This window comes from Macaca nemestrina, chromosome 15 (assembly GCF_043159975.1).
Source record: "Macaca nemestrina isolate mMacNem1 chromosome 15, mMacNem.hap1, whole genome shotgun sequence".
NCBI lineage: Eukaryota > Metazoa > Chordata > Mammalia > Primates > Cercopithecidae > Macaca > Macaca nemestrina.
The window spans coordinates 56,745,876-56,757,866 of NC_092139.1; the positions used below are offsets into that span (position 1 = coordinate 56,745,876).

General features: G+C 43.8%; 1 long non-coding RNA gene across 1 annotated transcript; it reads right to left on the reverse strand.

Moving 5' to 3' along the window:
- Positions 1–520: 520 nt before the first annotated feature.
- LOC139358839 (uncharacterized) lies at positions 521–2,026 on the reverse strand. The gene is made up of 2 exons (XR_011614362.1): positions 1,857–2,026; positions 521–679 (listed from the first exon to the last, which is right to left on the reverse strand). It is a non-coding gene; the product is annotated as an uncharacterized lncRNA (long non-coding RNA).
- Between the last annotated feature and the right edge of the window lie 9,965 nt (positions 2,027–11,991).

Below are 11,991 nucleotides of genomic sequence, written 5' to 3' on the forward strand. Positions count from 1 at the left end.
TTTTGAAAAGTTACCTAATTTTAAAAATTGGACCTTATCTGTATGTGACGTGAGCTGGGAGCAGCGTAGAGGAGGACACAGTGAGATGAGCCCCTCCTCCGCTCCAGGCTTCCCCTGAGAGGCTGCTCCCGCGGGAGATGTTCTAGGGCACCGCTGCAGGTGTCTCCTCAAACACCGGCACAGCCATCTGCGTGCGGTCCTGTCCGGCCATGCTTTCTCACTTAGAAAATGTCTTGCGGATTTGTCCCTTATCAGCCCATCTAGAGCTGGCGCGGGTATGGAAGTGAGCATTCCATGATGCTGTCGTCTGCACTCCTTCACCAGCCCCTGGGGACTGCTTTGCTGGGGATGGCGGGGCGGGGGGGTGGGGGGGGGGGTGGGGAGGGAGGGGAGGCGGGAGCTGCCTACTTTCTATTGAGATGTTGGTGTTTTACACAAATGTAAAATGCATTTATAAAGTCAGCCCTCTGTGAGGTGTATGTGTGAGAGTGTGAATTTTTTTTTCTGTTTGTCATTTGACTTCATTTATAATATTTTTTTATTTGGAGAAAATTCTTATTTTCCCCTATTAAATTTATTACCCACATCTCTTTCTGAATTTGTGTTTTTCTTTTCTTTTCTGTTCTTGTTGTTGTTGTTGTTGTTGTTCTTCTTCTTCTTCTTCTTCTTCTCTTTTCCACTCTTATTTAAATACAGACAAACAAACAAAAAACCAAAAAGACATATCTGTTTCAGTTAGTAGTTTAACAGTATTACTTTCTACTTATTTTTTGTTAAATTTGGAATATACTTCGATGGACAGAGGGAGATAGAGACTCAGTTTAATTTTATTCCAGATGGTTATCTAGTTGCATAACTTCTTTCTGTTCTATTGATTTGAAATGCCATCTTTATTATAAATTAAATTCTGATATTATTTGGGTCCATTTCTGTCCTTGATTCCTTTCACTGGCCTGCCTATTCATACATCCAAAAACCAAATTATTTAAACTTCTGGAAGTTACAATGTTTTGTACGTCTGAATTTTATGTATCCGAATCTCCTGTTTACCTGAATTTTCCGGGCACCATTGTAACTCAGTTTTTCTTTTTGGTAAGTACTTCCCATAAGAACTTCTCACAGAAAAATATGAGCTTAGCTACTTGAAAACAAGCTATCCTTTTATTTGTATTTATTTATTTGGATTACTATAAACATAGATTTATTTATTTATTTGGATTACTATAGACATATAGATTAATATGAGAAAAGTTTCAAGTTTTACTATGTTGCGTTTTTAATACCAGAACAGAGAATGTCTTTCCATGTAGTCATAGTATTATTCCCCCTCTCTCTTTTGTAGTTTAAAATTTTTGTCACAAGGAACATGCACTTTGATTATTCTTTGGTGTTTGTATATTTTAAAAAATTGCTGTCGTAAATGGAATATTTTTTCACTGTGTTTTCTTATCAGTCTCAGATTTTATAGAGAAAAGTTAAGGATTTTGGCAAATTACATTAGTATCCAGGTAGCTAATTGAACTGCTCATATTTCTGGCATCTTTTCAGTTGATTCTTTATTCTTTCATATATAATACATTCCATCTGCAAAACATGATAATTACTCATCCTCTCTTAGATTTAAAAACTCAGTATTTTCTCTCCAGTTAAGTGCAACAAGTAGCCCTTCAAGAATATGTCACATAATGTGCCATTAGTTGGCATCCTGGTTCAAGGCTTTTATGGGAATGTCCTTTGCATTTTACCTTTAATCATGATTTTTAATCCCAAATAGTTGGGAAAGCAAATACCTGTTCCCTGTTCAATTGATCTTTAAAATCAGAAATGTGTTAATTTTTATCTAATGCCTTGCTGACCTCTATAAAAGTGGTTGTATTTCCTTTTCTTCTTTAACTCAGTAGGCGCCATCCACTTAGTTGGGGCCTCCACTCCTGAGCCTTTTTGGTGGGGAGCCCCCCTCCACCAGATGCCAAATGTGGGCTGCTAGTGGCTCACAGCTGCCCCTTCCAAAGAACTGCCCCCACCCCACAGGGGCTCTGTGGCCCAGGGATCTCTGGGAGGTGGGCACAGTCCAAGTCACAATGGGTGTAAGGGTCACAAACCAGTTCCCTGGCTCCAGGTGGAGCAGACAGTGGGGTGAGCCTTGCTCCCAGCTCCCTGTGGATCAGCCAGAGCAGACCCCAAGGGAGCCTCCCAATCACCCCTCTCTTTCTCTGCAGCCCCTTTTCCCTGACAGCTTCTCCTTATGCATCCTTTGCCTGAAGATCCTCATATCCAGCTGTGTCTCCAGGAATCCCCACTAATGTCAGACATCTGGACAATTATGTAAATAGCAATTGGTTTCCTAGTGTGGCTGTGTTTGCATCTCCAGAATAGCTCCTCTTCAGTGGGTTATTCTTTCTTTATTTGGATTATTTACTGCTATTTTAAACAAAATACTCCCTCAGAATTATTTTTATTTTCCTTTACTCCCATTGTGAGGTGTTCATTCCTATTTCTACTTTTGTATTTTGTGCTTCCCCTTTTCTTCTCCTGCGACAAAATAGCATTGTGAGATTTTTTAGTATAAAAAATGTAAGCAACATAAAAAAGGAATAAAATAAAAATTGCCCCAAATCTGATCACTGTGATGTAAAACTATTAATGATTTGATGACTTCCCTTTTGTAATCCATTTACACACCTATATGTATATCTTTGTGTCTCTCTCTGTATATACACATCTATATATATATTCGTATGCAAGGTAAGTCGTGTCTTAGTCTGTTTCCTGCTGCTATCACAGAATACCACAGACAGAGTAATTTATAAGCAATAGAAGTTTGACTTACAGTTTTGGAGGCTGGGGGGTTCAAGATCAAGAAGCCTTCTTGCTATGTCACATCATGGCTGGTGGCATCACATGGAGAGGAAGTGCACACTGAAGACAGAGAGGAAATCAGACCCCACTCATTCCTCTTACTGAGAGCCCACCATGCAGATAACTAACCCCCTCCTGCAACAACAGCATTAGTCTATTCATGATTAAGACCTAATCACCTTCCAAAGGTCCTTCCTCTCTACACTGTTACAGAGGCAATCAAATTCTAACATGAATTTTGGAGGGGACATGCAAATGATAGCAATTGGATAATATTCATGCTATTTTAATTGTAGACACAGTACTTTATTATAGAAAAAAAAAATGTAGTTTTTTTTGTTTTGCTTAACCTCTTCTCTCCCATTCCCATTCAGACAACACATGCACACACACACATTGCTTTTCCCTGAATTTCATACCTGGTGATTGAATCTCCAACATTGTGTATTGGTGTTCTGTGTGCTTTAGTTTCTTTGAAAATGGAGTTTTCTGGTTTTTACTCTTCTTGTTTTTGGTTGGCTTTAAGGAAGAGAACTGGACACAGATACTGCCATTCTCCTATCTTTAAAAAGAAAGACCTCAGCCAGGCATGGTGTCTCACACCTGTAATCCCAGCACTTTGGGAGGCTGAGGCAAGAAAATCACTTGGGTACAGGAGTTCAAGACCACCCTGGATAACGTGGTGAAACCCTGTCTCTCTCTCTCTCTCTCTCTCTCTCGCTCTCTCTCTCTCTCTCTCTCACACACACACACACACACACACACACACAAGCCAGGGGTCCTGGTGCACACCTGTATTCTCAGTTACTTGGGAGGCTGAAGTGGGAGGATAAATTGAGCCTGGGAGGTCAAGGGTGCAGTGAGCGATCATAATGCCACTGTACTCCAGCCTGGGTGACAGACCAAGACCCTGTCTCAAAAAAAATAAATAAATAAATAAAATAAATAAATAAATAAATAAATAAAAGAGCCTTCTATGAGTATCCTACAGTTGCAGTAATACAGTGGCGCTAACTTAGTGGCTTAAAGCTACACACATGTGTTATCTTACAGTTTTGAAAGTCAGAAGTCTGAAGCCAGTCTCAGGAGGTTAAAATCAAGTTGTCAGCAGGCTGTGTTTCTTCCAAAGGCTCTGGGGAAGAATCTGTTTCCTTGCCTTTGCCAGCCTCTAGAGGCTTCCTGCATTCCTAGGCTTGTGGTCTCTTTCTGTCTTCAAAGCTAGCAATAGATGTTTGAGTGTTTCCCAGGCTGCATCATTCTGTGACTCTGGCCCTTCTACCACTCTTTCTCACTTATAAGGACCCTAGTGACTACATTGGACCCACCCTCACCATGGACGCCCCTGCTTTGATGGAACGTCTGTTCTCATTCACAAGGCTGACAACACTGGTGAAGTCTAGTGGTGACAAGTCTGGTAGAAATCGGTTTCCCAATTAATGTTCTGAGAGTTGCAGTTGACGAGTGAAGACAGCACCAACATTACACCCCCATGGGCTGGACTTCCCAAATTAGGGTTTCTGCTTTGGCTTCCTGTCTCCCAAAAAAGCCAGGAGTCTAGGAGGGGGGTTGTGTTTACCCAGAGCCTGTACTCCCCACTTCTAGTCCATGCTCCACGTACGTGCCATCCATGAGTTCCTGCTCAAGAAGGTACTTCCAAGGCTGGTCAGCCCTTCCCTGGCTTGTCCGTCCTCCCATTGGTGGAGCTGCCTTTTGCATGTGCCCTGATCCAGGATGGTATCATTGGCTGCCTGTGAGTGTTTGTGGACAGGATCTGCACATACTGGGAGACTGAATTGTCACACATGTGCACACAAGACTTCTACAGCTGGAGGGAAGAGCAGGACAGAGCCGGTGGGAGGAGGAGGGAGAGGGGCTATGGGCCAAGGGCCTGTGTCCTGAGGGGAACAGGAAGAGGCCTGAGATTTCTAAATTTGAACCTGGGCTCCTGGGTCATTATAAAGGTGATTGATACCTAGCAAGACAACCCATGTTTTATTTAACAGTTTCTTAGCTTTACTTAAGAGTTCCAAATACTTAAATATGGGCCTTTCTTTGTCCCCTTGCTTCAGGCCCCAACCATATTATGGCTAGACTAGGAAACGGGCTTGAGGAGGGTACCAATATCAGGTAAAGGAAACACAGAAAAGAGGGAGTTTCAGAAAGCAGTGCACTAACCACCAAGCTTGGCCCAGGCAGGGGGGCCCTGAGCTCTAGACGAAGACCCCGTGTGCCTCAGTACTTCCTGCCCAGGGAAGGAACACAACACTGCAGGTAGCCAGTATACTCCAGTCGGTTCTGTCCACTTACTCATTCACTCCGCACATGGAGGGGGAGAAATGTGAGTCACAGCATTATGAGCTTTGTAGCAAGCAGGTGAGATGAAGGACAGGAGGAATGGGACAAAGCTTACGTCCCAAGCCTTGGAAGTCCCCTTGGCTTGTGACTGCATGACTTAGAGCTTTCTGAGACAGTTCTCGAACTACTTCTGTGAATAAGAAGAGTGGCGCTTTGAGAGGCAATGGAGAAATTGCTTCCCTGCCCAGACCAGCTGAAGCTACCTTTTGATGTCTGTTACTTGACGTGCACATGGTCTCAAAGGCTCTGTGATGATGCAGTCAGAGCTAAAATGATGAGTCTTCCTGCGCCGTTTTCAAAGGAATCGCTTGAGCTCATCAGTAGCGGCACACCTCTGCATCCGGAGGTTCTCAGAGCTCATAATTCTTTACGGCAGCAGTGGCTCCTCTCTGCTGGGTGGCTCAATCCAGCTTTGTCATGCCCTCTTTTAAAATGATTGCCCCTTACTGAACAATTGTCTCTGGTAGTGGAATCCAGCCTAGGTACTTAACAAAAAGCAGCATGTGTTCCTCTGCTTACATCAGGTCTTCTCTCATGTGTGAGAAATCCAGTGGTGACAGGTGACCTGTGTCTCTCTGGGGTGTTTCTTAGTAAGCCAACTGTGCTGCACATGAGTTAGTTCCTCTCTACAAGAGAAATTGGTGAGATGATTACTCTAGTAGGTCTAGCTAAGATTGCATCATCTTGGTTGAACTAAAGTTACAAAACCAACAAGACAGGTCACATTTATTTGGCAGCATCATGCCTCGCATGTCAGGAATGTTCATACTGGAGAATAACTACATTATGTCAGAGGATCTCAAATAGGAGTGTGGGTAAGGGTGACTGGGTGCTTCCTCAAGGCGGCAGATGCTTAACCTTCAACCCAGTCCTCCACAAGCGGGACCTCGGGGCTGGGGCTGGGAAACTTCACCTTCTAATTAGCGTCCCAGGTGATTCTGATAGAAGCGAGCAGTGAACTGTGCTGGGGATGTGCTGAGACAGTGGCAGGTCCATCGTTCATGCAGCCTCCACAGGGAGGTGATGGAAGCAAATTTGGGGACATAGATATACACACACACGTATATATACATGTATACATATATACACACACACATATATATGTATACATATGTATACACACATATATATGCACACACACATATGTGTGTATATATATGTATACATATTTATGTGTGTGTGTGTATATGTATACATGTATATATACGTGTGTGTGTATATCTATGTGAGTGTTTAAGAGACAAGGTCTCTCTCTGGGTCCCAGAGTCTTGCCCAGGCTGGACTGCAGTGGTTCAGTCACAGGTTTTTATAACTGAAACTCCTGGGCTCATGTGTAGTGGAAGGCTCAAGCAGTCCTTCCTCCTCAGCCTCCCGAGTAGCTGAGATTACAGGCACAAACCACCATGCCCAGCTGTTTTTTTCTGTGTGTGTGAGTGTGTAGAGATGGGGTCTCATGTCTTGATGTTGCCCAGACTGGTCTCAAATTCCTGACCTCAAGTGAGCCTTCCTTCTTGGCCAAAGAACTGGGATTACATGTGTGAATCATCCTACCCAGCCAGAAATCTATATTTTTGAAGTAAAGTGAAAAAAAAGAAGGTTACACTGGATATCCAAGGATTAAGGAATGAAACACATCAAAAAAAGTTTAAATTTGCTATGCTCATTATAAGACTAAAAACAAACAAATCATTATTAGCCACTGTGGTGGGCAGACTCCAGGATGGCCCAGAGTTCCCACCTCCCAGAGCCAGGCCTTCAGTCTGTGTGCCCTGAGGAGGGGAATGCTGCCAACACCCTGAGTAAGCTGGAAGTAGGTTCTTCCCCAGGCCAGCCTCAGATGAGACTACAGCCCCCGTAAACACATCAGCTGCAGCCTGTCAGGCCCCAAGCAGAGGACTCAGTCGAGCCATGTTCAGACTCCTGACCCACAGAAACTGTGAGATCAAAAGTGTGCTGTCATACGTTGCTAAGTTTGGAGTAATATGTTATCTAGCAATAGGTAACTAATAACTCATACTTCCACCTTTGGAGAATTCTAAAAAATCATCATTTTTTAAAAAACAAATGGTGGATAAGAGGACAGAATCAAGCATTTATCTACCTTTTCTCTGTGAGTTGTACCTTAGGGCAACAAAACAGTTGATGAAGCCAATTTTCTTACTATGAAAACCTTCCAACTGGTAAGTGAGACAGTAATAATAGAATTATAATATCACTATTTTACTTCCCTTGATCAAGTAATGATAATGATCATCAATGGCTGCTAATGAAAAAGAAAGAGACAACTGTACATTATACGCCTCCTGAGAGAAGTACCCAGCACCACCTACAAAGCAGCATCACAAATAAATCAACAAATAAATAAACCTGCACCTAAAGCTGATCAAACTTCCAGATTGTACTGCCAATTTGCAGTCAAGACGAGGGATAGGAGTACATAGTGAAAAATACCATAGAGATGCAATTGGTAAAATCCAGGCTGTGGGAAGCTCACCAGGACAAATGACTGACTTCTTTAGCTTGGGGATGAGGTCAGGGAGGGAGAAGAACCTACAGATGAAAGCAGGCTTAAGAGACTTGTCAATAAATTCCAACTTTTCACCTTCTTTGAATTTCAATTCAAACAAATTATTGAAATTGATCACAGAAAAATTAGGATAACATGAACACTCATTGGATATTTAATGATGATTCTCAATGTTTAGGTATGTTAATGCTGTTGGATGATGTATTTTAAAATGTTTTTATATCTTCCACAGATATTTTCTGAAACATTTGCAGATGAACTATTATCTTGTCTAGGATTTGTTTCCAAACTGTTGGTGGGGGAATGGTGGGGTGCAGATGCCATAAGATTGACTGTGCATCAAACTTATTGAGTCTGAATGATGGGCACATGAAGCTCATTATGTATTAATCATTATTATATTATTCCCTGGATTTCTATGTGTTTGAAAATGTCCATGATAAAAGGTTTAAATTGCAAGGGAAAAAATGGCAAAGGCACTGTCCTATAGAACTAGAGTTTAGCCACTAACCCTCTCTTCCCCCAAAACTTGTTAAATAGAAATTAGTAGAGAAATCAAACTTGCTTTAAGAAATCTTCAGTGACCAACTGCACTAGAAATTTATTACATGGAGAGAGGAGTCACTGAGTCATGGTTTTGGTGTCAAATCAAGTAATGATTGTGCACAGGATTCTCTTCTCTTTGTGGCTCACTTAATTGTTGTGACTTTTATATAATGGCCTGCAGAGTAACAGTGCACCTCCACAAAATCTCAGTTCAGGATAAAGGGAGCCTTTGTTGAAGTGAAAAGGTGTTTTTGAATTTTCCTGTTTTCTTTGGTTTATGCGCTGAGCGCTGATTCCCATGCCTGGTGGCTTGTCACTCCTCGATGAACAGAAACTACCAGAGACAGGAGTGGGCCGAGGGAGTTGGCGGCTGTGAGGTGAGGTCAGGGTCCTGAGGAGGGTGGAGGGTGGAGAAAGAAGAAAGAAAGAGGATGTGCTGGTTAACACTGAGAGTTCTGACTGACACAGAGGGTCTCTATGCTGATTTGCTCCAGATCCCAAGGGAGGTGGCCCTGCCAGCCTGGAACCAGCATCAGGAGTGCCCGTAGGACCATCTGATTGACACTTTGCTCCTCTAGTTTTCTGATCAGGTCGTGACTTTTAGCTGTGATTTTGTCCAGGCCTGCTGAAGTCCACTATGGATGCCAGATTCAGGGACCCATTCTGTCCTGCAGTTGACCCTTGTCTCCTGCTCAACCCTGAAGCCCCTGCAGTGTGTACAGGCCCTGGACCCATTCAGCTTCAGCACAGCCTGTCACACCCCTGCAAGCCAGGTGAGGCTGGCTCAGGCTGGTGAGGAAGTGCTTGTGAGGGGAGCCAGGGCTCCACGCCAGGGTAAGAGTAGGACCAGGAACGACGTATTTGGTTATTGACTTTTCCTGCTTCCTGAGCTTTATAACAACGCTGGGAAGAGGGTCCTGTGATCATCTCAATTTACAGACAAATAGACTGGGGTATGTACAGAGCAAGTTTTTGTGCCAAGGCTGTGCTCAAGGTGAGATGACTCTTTGACTTCCCTACCCTGCCTGTGCCGTGACCTCGGGAGCAGAAGGTCCAGCAATGTGGGGCAAGCAGTTGGGGACTGGGGAAAGAGCCAATGTGGTCACCATTCTGCTGGAGGTGGGTCTCCAAGTGTCTCAGCCAGCGTTGCCCTCAAAGATGCTCAGCAAGTTCTTCCACATTAAGAAATTTCAGAGAAACTCCAAGGAGCTTCTCCGGAAAAGAACATCTGGGGAATATCTGGCCTCCATGCACCCAGCCCAGTGCTGGTTGCTAGAAGGCATAGCAACGACCTGTGAGCAGTGGGCCCAGCAAATTATTAACTACAGCTTTTCAGGAAAAGAAAATAACCCGTTTGTATCATTTGCCTCTTTCCGTGGTATGAATACCTCCACCAGGGTCAGCTTCAGCCTCCACATGATGTTGTGGAGCATGGAGCAGGGAGGAGGTGTGAGCAGCCCACCGCCGAACAGCCGGCTCCACACATGCAGTTAACCTTCAGAGCACAGGTTGCAGTAAAAGTCATCAGGCATGAAGAAGGTTTTAATATTTATTATTTTAAAAAATATAATGTACTTACCTGTAGGTTTACAAAGTTTATTTTTAATAATGAGTGTGTTTAAGAACCAGCTTGTGAGATTCTTGGAAATTTCACAATCAGCTTTTGCAAACAAGCCTAAGTCAGCCCAGGCTGGCTCCCGTATACCACCAGGAAATCTGGGCAGAGAAGGGGTAGCATGAAAAGAAGTCAGGGTTAACCCTGTTTAACCCTGGTGCTGAGTTACAATGCCTAAGTGTAGAATGATAAAACTTCCAAACGTTAGTGTCGGGGATGCTGGGTAATCACTAGTTCTACCCGTGCAGATAGAATGGAGAAGGATTTCAGTTCCACTGGTCAGCTACGGACCAAGCCTAATATGGAAGTCCAGTATTTTCTTCTGCTGGTGTGGTGCAGGGTAGGGATTTCAGGAAGTTTGTCAAATTGTTTATTCTATGAGAATCAAGAGCCAGGATATTGTGTCAGCCTTGCCTGTCAGCTGTTGTTTATACCACACTCGGCTCCTGTCTCTCAGCTTCTCTGCAGAGCCAGCTTCGCCTTGCTGGGTGCCCTGCAGTTCTGTTGTCTATGGAGCGCTGCTGACCACACTAACAATCGAACAGAGGCTGTGCTGGGAGGTGCTGGCAAAACCCATGAGAGAAACTAGAAAAACTCATGTTTCACAGACCAAGAGCCTCTTTAGAGTGTCACGCACAGAAGGACCTGCCGTGTGAGCAACAGGGCTGCATGGCCCAGTCTGAGTGCTTTGCTCTAAGTTGGCCTTTGGGGTTGTGCACTGGAGTAACTTAGGGCTGCATTCATCCTGCATGAGGCTGCTTTCCTCCTCTCAAATGTTCCTTGTTTAAAACCCACTTTCAGAAAGACAACTAGATGAGGAATTGGGAATGCTGTGTTATTGCAAAGCTGGCAGCAATTTTAAAATCTTGGAAGAAGCTTGTTTCCTCTGTGAGCCTCGGTATTCAAATACACTTGTTTAAGGCATTAAAGCTCTAGCTTGCTGATGCTGTGAGAGTAAAAACGGCAAGATGTGAAAAGATTTGTAACACTCCGTGTGTTAAGACCTAATAGTTACCCTCAGCCTCGGCATTGTCCACATCCACATCATCTGCTTTGACCTGTAGCAGACTTATTGAATCTCCAAAGACCTCATTTTTCTCACCTTGACCTGGTGATACCCCATCACTTGGAAAAACTTTTGTGGGTTACATCAATTTCCAGCAAGCTCATGGCTATTAGGGGGACTCAGCCTTGTGGGGATAATAAGCAAAACAACTTGGAGAGCTCATGGCGCCGTGGGGCCTGCAGGAAGGAAGGTAGCCCAGGTCTTCAGCCCCAGAACTGGCTGCAGGTGAACTATCTGAAGACAGCCAAGTCCAGACTGGATGTCAAGGTCCCAGGACACATGTGGTGGATGATTAGAGACCAGAATTTGGAGGAGTTATGCCAAATCCCCAGAAGCATGGAAATCCCCCACCTCTCCCGAATGTTACAGGAGTGTGAGCTCCTGGCCCTGCATCTGGTCACTGAGACTCCCACAAATTAATACTGACAAATCCACATCCAAAAAGCCCAGTCATACTTTGTAGCTCTTGTTCATTATTTGTGATTTCAACTATTAGTTTCTCTCCCTGGTTTAAAGAAAAGTGCTTGATGAATTTTGGATAACTGAACACCTGCCACCCCTGGAAGGTACTCCCAAGTCTATGGGAAAGGGAGGTGATAAAAGATCAGGCCAGGCCTAAGTTTGATCTCTTACATTGCAGAGTGTGATAGAGTTAGGGGGTTTGTTTGCGTGCTTTTCAGTTGTGATTTTAAAGCCACTTACCTTTTTCTCACCCATAGTCTTGATACTTGATGTGAGGAATAAGCAGAAGAAGTCAACCCTGCTGAAGTTACATGGCAGGGCATGGAAGCCAGTGGTTGTGTTATTTTCCAACTGAAAAATCATGATTTATAAATCATTACTATGTGGATTCCACCAAGGATACAAACAAAAAATGGTTTAGATAGAGGTGCCTACTCAAACATGCTCAAGCCTGAGTGCAGACATGGACTCACTCATTATTAAAGCTTACCCCGGAAAGAGCCACGTGAATCTTTTTGGCAACAATCATTTCATGCTCCAGCTGGAGGGAACCAGAGACCT